Consider the following 12223-nt stretch of genomic DNA (forward strand, 5'->3'; position numbering starts at 1 on the left):
AACTAGGATGCATTTTAGGAAGAACACACTAGCACCAATGTCACAGTGTGGAGAAGAAGTGAGCGCCTCCCACCCCCAGGTTTGAGCTTTAAGTTTTAGAGTGAACCTGAGTGAGTCAGTTCTTCTTTGAGCAGCTGGAGAAACTGGAGCTCTGTGAGGGTTCTTCCATAAGGAAGTCTTTTAGGCAACTGGTGGGGGCAGCACAAAGGCAGGTTGAAGAACTGGTTCTGGCAGGAAATTGCAGTAAACGAAGTAGGAGAAATGCTCCTGTCCCACGCATATTGAAGTATCCACTGTGATGCAGAAGGTAGTGGGCTGGTCAGAGCAAAGGGCCCAAAATGAATGAGCAAGCCTTGTATTTGGATATGAGAGAATCATGCTAAACAGGTGAGAGGAGGAACTGGGCTCTGGGACAGTAACAGGAGGCCAATACCCCAACCCCAAAGTCCTTGAGGAACGTATGTAAGGCATTATTGTCCTTTTATATATTCTTGCTTCTAATGCAGCTAATTGTAACAAAATCAATTGAAAGTAATGAGGGCATCTAACAAGAAGTTTCTGCCTAGGAAACCACCCAGACCATCCCATGGACAAGAAGCTAAATATGAGGTAACAAGAAAAACTACAGCTACATCTTGATGAATGTGACATGGTAAAACTACAAGCCAATCATGTAAACGTGAGAACAAGCAGAGCTTAGTACAGCTACTGGCACTTGAGACACCTGCAAGATCAGAGGTAGCAGCACGAAGCTGTCACTAACAGCTTGCAGACAGTCAAGGTTAGTAGCTAAAAAAGCACAAGTCAGAGATGGACAGGGGGAGGCTTCATCCATCCCTAACTGGGTGGGCGGCACATGGATAGGACCTGATTATCTTCCCAGGTGGACCAGGGAGACATTCATAGAGCACGTGGGTCCTCCATTGGCTCAGTCCATAACAGCCAGGAGAACTAGCGGATCTCAGAGAAACGAGCTCAACCTTTGTCCAGTCCCTAACGTAGCCCTAAAACCCCTAGACAAAGAGATCTGATGACTTTCCATGGAGTTTCTCTCACTTTTTCTTAAATTCTCATCATTCACTTTTCTGTAGTTCTCCCTAATAAATAAAGTCCTGCATTTGCTCATTAGAGTTCACTTTTATGTTAATAATAAATTTTTCTTTTTTATACCAAAACCTAATTCTGGTTTTTCTTTAACCAAATTAAAAAAAAATAATTTATTGAATTCACAAAAGAACCTTTCATGTTACATTAACACATCCCTTAGTTTTTTTCCATTGCTGAGATATTTAATGAATAATTTAATTTTAATAGCTCTCTTATTAATCATCAAACACACATTGTCTAAAACTTGTCTAGATTAAAAAAAAAAAGGAGTAATCTGTGCATCTGTGCAGACTCAGCAGAATGGGTCTCAGCTTATTATAACGGATGTTTCCCAGGCCAGGCTCCGTTAAACTTCTTTGGGCTGCTTGTTGTGGGACTGCTTTAGCTGCTGCAGTCACTTGATAGTTTCCTGGATAGTTCACTCCCTGTGGACCTTAGTGTCTCAGTACAGACGTTAACAATGCCATTGGCTTTCTCTTTTCACTACCAGCAAGGATGTGCTTATACTGTGCCAACTGTGCATTTTTGATCTTCTTGTTCAGGTTACAAGATCCAGTCAATGTTGGCCATGAATTTAGCATCACGCAATTGTTGCTGTACCTTTTGGGCATATTCATCACACGTTGGTCCCACTGGTACTATCATTGTCTGGTAAGGAGACAGCCAGAAAGGTCATTTGCCTCCATAGTTTTCAGTGATGATAGCAATCATTCTTTCCTCTGACCCCAAGATGGCTTAGTGAACAATCACTGGCTTTTTCTTGTCATCACCATCATGGCTTATATAATTAAGATTTAAATCTGACAGGCAACTGAAAGTCCAACTGGACCATTATACACTGGTGGTAGCAGTTAATAGCATCATATATATATCTCTATCTATCTATCTATCTATCTATCTATCTATCTATCTATCTATCTATCATCTATCTATCTATCTCAATCTTTGTACCATAGAAAGCTCCATTACCAGGATTTAGTTCCCACTTTTCACCAAATTCACTCAAACTATTTTCAAGCTGTTTCTCAGCTTGGTTCCATATTTCAATATCTCTAAGGAATTTTCCTGGGCAAGTAGAAAAATTCAATCTAAACAAAAATCCAAATATGCTGTATATTGTATGGAGGAAATCCAAACAACTTTTGATTTCATCCTCAATCTGCTCCATGGCACAAAATATGTGTGCATCATCCTGGTGAATTCTTTGGACCCTGGTGAGTCTTGTGAGTCCCCCTGAGAGCTCATTCCTATGAAGTGTCCCCAAATCAGTTATCCATAGACACGACTCTTGCCGGGATCTTGGTTGATAATTAAACATTAAGGGAGTATCATGGGAATTTCATGGGTTTAAGAGCAAATAGCTCCTCCTCCACCTCAAAGAAGAACGTGTTCTCACTATAGGGCTGCCAGCAGTCTGAAGTCCTCCAGAGCTGGTAACTGAATATGTTGGGAGTAATGACCTTCTGGCATCCTCTTTTCCTGTACTCACTCCTGGGAAATTCCCTAAATGTAGGCTCAGAAAAGAAACTTCGATGACTGAGTTCATGGAAGAAATATTGTGGTTGGTCTCTCCCAGTTTTCCAAAGGCCTCAACTTCCAGCTTCCTCTGGGAACTTCTACTCTCTCAACATTTTGGGGTCGGGGAATGAAATGCCATAAATCCTCTGGAGCGTTTCCATGTCAACTTTGCCTTTCCAGTACATGGAGGAATTATTGTGTATTTTTAAAGTCTTAATTTTGCCAGTGCGTTTGAATGAGGATCCCAGCAGAGACCTATTAAGGAGCTACATCTATAGACTGTTATAATTGGAGTATTTACTTTTTTATTCACTATGTGGCATTTGAGCTTGTTATACATACACATTTCTAGAAAAGTTTGTTTTTTTAACTGTCAGTCTTTCAAATGCTTGTTTTCCTTTAATGCTTTTTTTACACAAAGTTTCCAAGGAAGAGAAATGATTACTGGACACATGCCCTTCTTCAAGATACATTTCATAATAAGATCCATTTTCTATTACTGGGACATAACATAAGCAACCACTGCAGACCCTTTCCATGGCCTCGCCCATTATGTGAGCACTGGAGTGCCAACACACAGCTTGAGCTTTCCCATTCTCAAACCTGAAAGGCTCCAAAGTACAGTCTTCCTCCTATGGGTGGTCCAGGTGCCAAACGTTGTTCACTTTACAAATAACATTGTCAGTGAGGCCTTAACTAATTCCACAACAATCTTATATGGGATAGCTTTCCATGATATTGAAATTAATTTAGTGGTGTGTATCCACCATTTTATTTTAATTTTTTTATTATAGAAGACACCAAATATGTAAAATATTGGAGAGAGTTCTATGAATGCCCCTGAAGAGTTTATCATCCAGTTTCAACAATCCAATCTCATTTCAACTGTGCCCAGTCCTTTCTCCCAGTCATTTTAAAGCAAGTTCTAGGTCTCTTTTCATTTCATTTGCATTTCCTGTACTTAATGCTAAAAGATGACCAGAGCCATTTTTTAAAAAATAGTTTGTTGAGAATTTCATACATGCATGTAAAGTGTTTTGATCAAATCCATGCCCACTCCCTCCCCTCCAACTCCTCCCATATCTCCCTATCACTTTTTTCTGATAACTTCATATACTCTTTCTTCTTTTCTTTTTATATGGGGCTTTTGGCTACTCTAACATTCCCCCCTCTGAAGAGGTAACCCTAAATCTTTTAAGGATTAGATAAAAGCTCCCAAATACTTTAGACATTTTTGGCCTTTGGAATAGAGTTTGTTGCTAAGAGGCCCAAGGACATTTTGACTTTTAGCCAAGAAACTGGCTACTTTTCTTGGGGGTCTTTTTACCCTAACTGCCTAGCCAATTCCTACCTCCTATTCTTATCATACCATCCTCTGAAGAAGTTACCCAATTTGCAGATAGGGAATCAGGACACAGACCACTCTGGCTTCTTCCATGCTGAACAGGGACACAGGGTTGAGGCAATTGGGGTACCCCTTCAGTGGGTCTATCTAAAAGACTCTCAAATTGTATAACTCTTATCTGTATGGGGAAAAGAAGGTCCTTGAGATGTGAAGGAGAAGTAAAGGCAATAATAGTTAGCATCACAAGTTCTAGACAGGGAACTAGAAAAAAGTCAGAATAGGGCAATTTTCAAATGTTCACATGGGAGTCCATTGGAATTTCTTGACAAGGGCTTTCAAAAGCATCCCTCTATTGGGTTCCTCCTCATTTTTCTTTTGTCTGCCAAGGCTGGACTCGAGAGTGATGGATTCAGGATTTGCTTTCAGGCATTTTGACAGCTGTTGGAGTGGTTAGAATCGGTGTTAGTTCCTCTCAAAGGCTTCTAGATAGAGGGAGAAAACAAATTTGACCATCATTTTAGAACAATAGTGCAGGGGTTGTCTCCCTTAGCTCCAGGTGGGCACTACAGGATTGGAGACCAAGATTTGAAGTCTTACATCTGAGCAGCACTTTCTGATTAGGAACAAAATCATCAGTAAGAAATAATTGTCTGAATAACTTTTTTTTTTTTTTTTTTTTGGAACAACCTTTCTTTTAGCAGTTCCACCTATGTGAAGGTAAGTCAACAGTCCTGCTTGATCATGTCTGGCTTCCCTTGGAAGCATGGAAGAGATGTTTCCTTTGAGTTGTAAGTCAACAGTCCTGCTCGATCATGTCTGGCTTCCCTTGGAAGCATGGAAGAGATGTTTCCTTTGAGTTGACCCTCCTCTTTGTAGACTGGACACTGGTTCAAGTCCATCTGGCGGGGTCTCCACGGCCTTTCTGGCCAAGAGGACAGGTGACTCACCGCAGTTGAAGGACATTTTGAGAGATGTTCCATAGACCCCTGGAACTTAGTCGACCTTGGAGGGCAAGGGGCAGAAACTGTCCTTTAAGTCCCTCTGACCACATTAGTATAGGCCTCAAAGTATGGCTATTCAACATCCAGTAAGGTTAGTTTCACCAGGTGTTATAGCTTGGCCTTCGGTTGCTGTTTGGGATAAAAGATAAATTGAAGGAGGGCCAAGAAAAAGAACAAAATGTGTCTCCTTAGTGAAGAGCTGTGCAGAAACGGGAAGGCAAGAGGGAAACAGCTAATTTCGGAGGAGCTTAGAGCAGAGTTTGAGTGAAAGTTGGGAAAGGAGCCAGAGGGATTTCTGAATGGCTGCTGTGGAGATGGGCATGGATGGCTGAGAAAGGATTTCAGGGCAAGTTGCTGTGACTCATGCATTATATCATGCTTTAGGCATGTTTTAAAAAAAACTCAGTGTATGCCAGCAACTGAGCCAGAGGATGTGACTGAGACCCTTGTGGAGATGCTCAAGCTGAAGAGGAGAGCATAGATCCAGGATACATTTTGAATGCAGACGCAACGTGCCTGCTTAATGGATTGAATACAGGGCATAACCCTCCTGGCAGAAGAGGAGCTATTAAAAAGGGAAACGTGTGCACCCACCCCACTTCATCTATCGGACTATTGAAACCATGGACCCCGATGAATTAAAATTTCTACAGAAATCCCACATTGGAGGGAGAGAAAGGGTAAAGCTATGATGACGTGTGCCTCCCAGGAAGAGTTTGACACAGTTCTGACAACTTAAAGTAATATGTGCTTGTTTCCTGGCTTAATATTTTCTATAAAATTGTAACACTGCTATAGAAAAGGCAGAGAGAATGTCCTTCTTTCCTCATTTTCCTTTTGCTTTTTCCCTCCCTCCCTCCTTTCCTTCCTCAACAGAAAGAAAAGTTTATTTGGCATACCGTAAGGGGCAGCAGGCTAAGCAGTAACAAAAGTCCCACCTGCTGTACTTTATTCTTTTTGTTTTTTTGTTTTATGGCGCTGGAGATTGAACACAGAGCCTTGTGTGTGCTAGGCAAATGCTGTAGTGTTAGGAAGATAATTAGAAATTAGCAGAATTGAAAGTCAATGAGGATGGATCTTTCCTTCAAAATCAGCTTCAGGCCCTACTTTCAATGTCCCTGGTAACACTGAACATTGAGGGTCATGTTGAACTTCAGAAACAAAGCATAGGCCTGTAGAGACTATAAAGGTACAGGGCAGGATAGGGTCCAGACATACAAATGGATGGATGAATGGACAGCAGGTTCATATGTATTAACTGGTGACAATTTGAGTAGGCCATGTCAACAGCAGAGCTGAAGGCTCTGAGACAGTTGGGAATTCTCTGCCTCTTGGTCCTTTGGTGCACAACACATTGTCATATAACAATGTCCTCCTCTTTATGGGGTCCAGGCGATGGAGTTGCACCCTTTCCTCACTCTGGTATGTTCTATAAGTTCTTGGTCTTGGTTTTCCTGATGTGATTTTTAACATGCCCATGTCTTTATACAGTCCCAATTTATTTTAATAAATTTATAGAGTGGCATTCCTTCTATTTTTAGAAAGAAGTTATTTATCAGTCTGTGTCTAGTGGATAGTGTCAGGCATGTGGTATTGTTTATATGCCCACCACTGTGCAAAGCCTTTAGATTTGCACTCAAAATGGAGTCAAATGCTACTTGACAAATGGAGTCTCTCGGGGCAAGGCACAGACTAAAAAAGTACTATTTTACATACTATGGAATAACTTACAATAGGGTACAACCCGATCTGAACACCCATGAGGAAAGGCTATTTCCTGCAGGCAAAGCCTGGCTATTTAAAAAAAAAAAAGATTTAATTTTTTCTTTAATTTTTTTGAATTTGTGTGTGTTTTGTATGTATGTGTTCATGTGGGTGTTTGCATGTGCGCTTGTGGGTGTGCATGAATGTGTGTGAACATGGAGGCTGGAGGCTGATGTAAGATGTCTTCTATAATCACTCTTCACATTATTTTTGAGGCAGGATCTCTCATCGAACCTGGAGCTCATCAATTTAACTAGGCTGACTAACCAGTGAGCTATAGGAACCTTCATATCTTCACCTTTCCAGTACTGGGATTACAGATGAGGGTGCTGGGGATCTGAACTCTGCTCCTCAGGATTGTGGGACACTTTGCCAGCTGAGATATCTCTCTAGCCACTTTAACATATCTTAATTTGCTCTGTTATGTGATTTCTGGTCCAAAGAAATGGAATCCGAGGTGCTGGCAAGATGGCTCAGCAGGTAAAGGCACTTGCTGCCAAGCCTGTAGATCTGAGTTTGATCCCTGGGATCCATAAATTGGAAGGAGAGAATCAAAACCTATGTCCTCTAACCTCCACACATGTTCTGTGGTACACATGAACCTCCCACCGTGACAGTGTTTTCTTCCACTTAGTCTGTCAGCCTTTTCCACTCCTACCTCTTAAGAGTGTTTCCTGTTTCTCTATAATAAACATTACCTCTCTTCAACACTACACTCCTAAATGTCTTCTCTACATTCTTTTGGTGATATAAATGAAAGTTCCTAGAAAGAACCACACCTTACACTGAACCTTCTAAAATACTGATTAACTGATTAGAACTTCAATGACTGGGGTAGGAGAGACGACTCAGCGGTTAAGAGTACTGACAGCTCTTGCAGAGGACCCAGGTTCAACTTCCAGCACCTACATGGTGGCTAACAACCGTCCATAGCTCCAGTTCCAGGGGATCTGATGCCTTCTTCTAACCTCCGAGGACATTGCACGACATGGGTGCACATACATACATGTAGGCAATGTACTCGTACACATAAAATAAATAAAAATATTTTTTTAAAAAAGCACTTCAATTTGTGGAGAGGTTGGAATGTTGCAGGTAAAGAGCACAATTGCAGTTTATCTTGGGCTATCTTTAGCCCCTCAACAGTCATTCCTTCCGAACTTCTGTGTCTGAACTAACACCCTTGTAACTAACTGTTGAAACATTGTAGAATGTGTTAAAAGACCACTAGCTTCCACCAAGAAAAAAGGGTGAGGGATCTTGTCAGATAGTATCTGAGATCTATAGCAGAGTTTCTCTATTTTGTTGTAACCTGCCTACCTGATGTTTCCACCAATGTATTTGAAAAGTGCCCCTCCCTAAGCACCAGCTTTCATAGTATCAGAAGGTGCTATGCAAGTTGCCAGGGGAGAAAACCAGTCAATAGTATTACCTACCTGTAAAGCCTGTGAACAACAAGGACTACTCAAGCAAGATATCCCTAATGGTGCAATAGTGGCATTTTTATCTTGGAGGTAACCAACCACTGTTTAATTGGACTTAAGTCCCAGTAAATAGGAAGAAATTAATGCCTAGTACTGTAAACCTAGTGAAATACTAGAGGCTAGGAGAGGTCACAGACCCTAGAGGAGAATCTATTACTGCCATTTCCCTAAACCATTTCTAACTGTATTCTAAATACTTACCCTTAAACTCACAGATAAGTGTAGTTCTTAACCCTCTTCAAAGAAGCTTCCTTTTGCAATGGAGATGACTACAGAGCACCACAGCTGGTCAAAATGCAGAGAATAAATGACTGTAGGTGTACAGCCCCAGTTGATAACATCTACAGTGCAACCCTACATCTACGGCTCAGGGAGCATTGCAGAAGAGGAAACAAAAGGTTGTATGAGCCAGAGGACCAGAACATCTTCTACTAGTGTCTTCCAGATGTGACAGGGAAGTTGCACCCATAAAATCTCAGTAATATGGTTGCCTAGCTACATAATGACACCACCAGTTGACATACCAACATGATGGGGGAAATTTCAGAAGATTGAACCTTTAGATGAAGAACTATTGGCAATTAATGGCTGCTGAGAGGAGGAGAATCAGCTCTCTGCAGGAATGAGCTCCCCGAGATAGGTTATCTAGTCCCAAGTGGTCAGCCATAAACACATGTGCATATTTGCACCACTAAATAGACTCAATAGAATATATATATATATATGCACATATATGTAACAATATCTACATGCCTCTTGATTGTTAATATAGTAAGAAGGATCTTCAATTTAGAAGCATTTTGTAATGAATGATATGATACAAAATATAAATGGAAGGTATGTTTAAGATTTACATGAAGTGGGGCTAGAGGGTTGTGAGAGCACTGGCTGTTCCTGCAGAAGACCTAGGTTTGATTCCCAGCACCCACATGGTGGCTAACAACCACCTTTAACTCCATTTCCAGGGGAATTCAATGCTTTTCTGGCCTCCATGGGCATTGCATGACAAGGTACACTCACACACATGCAGACAATATACTCATATACATATAACAGAAAAAGTAAAACATTAAAAAGGATTTTCATGAGGTGGAGACAGGCATCTCAGGGTCTCTTCAGTGTCCTGGAGAACAGAGCTGGGCTGGGCAGGAGGACCTGATTTATTTAATGACAGCCATAAACACATGTGCATATTTGCACCACTAAATAGACTCAATAGAATATATATATATGCACATATATGTAACAATAATTAAAGAAGAGGTCAAGAAATTGAGAGGGAGTGGGGGAATGTAGAAGGAGTTGGGGGGAAGAGAAAGAAGGTAGAAATAATGTAAACACAGTACTCATGCATGACATTCTCAAAAAGATTTGAATAAAAAAGTGCCTTAATTTATGACTTTCTTTGTGCTGTTACTATAAAAGCTTCATGAAACTGTTATGATTTTGGAACATGAGATTTGGGATAACATGATCTGTGTTTCTGGACTATGGTTACTCATATTTGGCCTCTAGAATAAACTCTCTCTTATTCCCTTTGAGGTGAGAGTTGTGTTTTTGTGTCAACAGTTATGGTGCCCAATGTGGGGTTCCAAGAATTAATCACTTTTCACCAGTGGAAACACCCAGATTGGAGGCAGGTACAAACATAGGCCCTTTGTTTCCAGACTGTCCAACATTCTCTTCTCAGGTGGATTTTGGTGAATGCATTCTGGGGCAAACCAGTTGATTTGGTCAGTGGTCCATTTGTTGTTTATTCTGAGCTGATTATTTAGTAACCTATTTGTTCCTTCCTTCCTTCCTTCCTTCCTTCCTTCCTTCCTTCCTTCCTCTCTCCTCTCTCTCTCTCTCTCTCTCTCTCTCTCTCTCTCTCTCTCTCTCATTTCTTTTGGCGTGACTTGCTTTCAAATAACCTAGAATTACCTGAGAAGAGAGTCTTAATGAATGATTGCCTCAATAAGGATGGCCTGTGGGCATGCCTCTGAGGAATTGTTTTTTTCTTAATTGGGTTAATTGAAGTGGGAAGACCTGGCTCACTGTGGGTGGTATCATACCCTGGGTTTGGGTCCTGGCCTATATAAGAGTAGAGAAAGTGAGCTAAATACTTAACATACATGCATTTACAGCAACATGATTCCTGGTAAGGAGTGAGAATGAGAGAAAGGGTAGAAAACCTCCTTGGAGGAGAATATAATGTCTCCCATATATGGGCCATTTCTCCTGTTACATAAGCATCATCATTCATGGATTTGGGGGTTGGGAAGGCAAAAATCAGACAGATGTCCTTCTGGGATGTACCCCGGCTCCGACATTGAGCCTTTTGCTGTGGTGCAACTCATTTAAGTGACCTCAGGAAAGGACCTGGTATTTATCCTTCCTGGGGAAAAACTACAGAGTTGTAGATGGTTGATCAGCTATGCAAATAAACTGGACACAAAAAGGACAAGTACCGTGAATTGCCTGTACATGCAGCTACTAAATTAAGCAAATACAGATACAGTAACTTCAACAAGTTAGCAAGGTTGGAGAGAGGAGGAAACAGCTAAAAAGAACCACAAAACCACAAACCCCCAAACTGATTGCACAAAGCAATACTTTGCTTCAACTGACTCCTGAAGGGCCAAATGTCTAAATCAGAAACTCAGACATATCAGCTAGTTCAGGGGTAGACCGGAGCTTAGGATTCAGTTGTATCTGCCCCATTATCTTTTTCCTTTTTGGAGACAGGGTCTCTGTCTGTAGTCCAGGCTGTCCTAGAATTCAGTACGCAGCACAAGCAACAATCCTCCTGCCTCTGTCTCCCAAGAACTAGAATTGTGGAGGTAAGCCACCATGCCAGCTTGTTTCCTTACGTGACTTTGCCACTTTCTGTAGCAAATTGATTCAGGGAAAGTTATTTAACCTCACTGAGCCTCAGCTTCCTCAACTGAAAAATCAAGATATTACTTCGCCTCTGAAAATAATTGTGAAGACCAAATTAACACTGCATTACTGTTTGATGTAGAGGAAACCCTGATATTTCTATTAGAATGCTCTAAAATTGTTTTATTGGGAGATAGTCTTTGAAATACTTCTAAGATTCATATTCATGAATGATGTTCAGTATCAGGGTACAGGTCCCAAGTCACTTCGGAAAAATCCCATGAGGAAGAGTAATAGATCAGCAATGCCTCCCAAGAGAGGGAACCTCTGTAGGGCATGGTACTGTTTGTCAAATCAACATCTCACTCTTGTGTGTACGTGGCTCTATGGCAGACACCAGGAAGTACTCTTGGGCTGATTGGACAACAATGCACACTTTTTGCAAGTGGATTTCCCTTTTCTCCTTCATGCTCATTCTGGGATGTTTAAGATTTCATTTACTGAAGTTTATCACTTTCCAGGTTTGCTTGGAAATTAAGCCTAGGTCACCTTGATAACAGTACTGAGTATAGGAAAACTTTCTCATTCTTAGTTCTCGCTCTAAAAAAATTCATAATTCAGAAATACTTCCACAAAGATGAATGCATAACAACACACATGCAATCAGAAAACAAACAGAGCACACCCAGACCACAAAATACAAACTTATGAGAGCTATCCAGGCTAGAAATAGACGTTTTTGGAAATATTAATTTGGGCTTTGTCTACATTTGCATCATGTTTAAAGCCAAGGGACTAAGATCTCCAAGCAAGTGCGTGCCGATAGGAGGGAGGCTTGAAGACTGAGCCTATAGGAGCCGAGGTTCCGGACCGTAGAGGTGAGAAAAATCTAGCAGAGAAGACTGAAAAGAAGTAGAGAGAGGGAGATGAAAAGAAGTAGAGAGAGGGAGACGAGGAAAATCAGCAGTGTGCTGTCTGAGGGGACCTGTTCTGACACCTGCAGAGGGCAGGCAACACGGAATAAGAGCTGGAGAGACGGCCAGAAGCCGAGGAGCCTGGAGAGGAAGACCCGAAATAACACATAAAAAGAAAGAAGTCACGCACGCACTTCTAGAACATGTGCACAGAAGAGACCTAGGGGA

The 12223-nt window shown here is 41.3% G+C and overlaps 1 pseudogene; it reads right to left on the reverse strand.

The window, feature by feature from the left end:
* Positions 1-1453: 1453 nt before the first annotated feature.
* On the reverse strand, positions 1454-11550 carry LOC103730746 (annotated as a pseudogene).
* Positions 11551-12223: the final 673 nt, after the last annotated feature.

Source organism: Nannospalax galili, unplaced genomic scaffold (assembly GCF_000622305.1).
Source record: "Nannospalax galili isolate Female #2095 unplaced genomic scaffold, S.galili_v1.0 scaffold1454, whole genome shotgun sequence".
In the NCBI taxonomy this organism is placed as follows: domain Eukaryota; kingdom Metazoa; phylum Chordata; class Mammalia; order Rodentia; family Spalacidae; genus Nannospalax; species Nannospalax galili.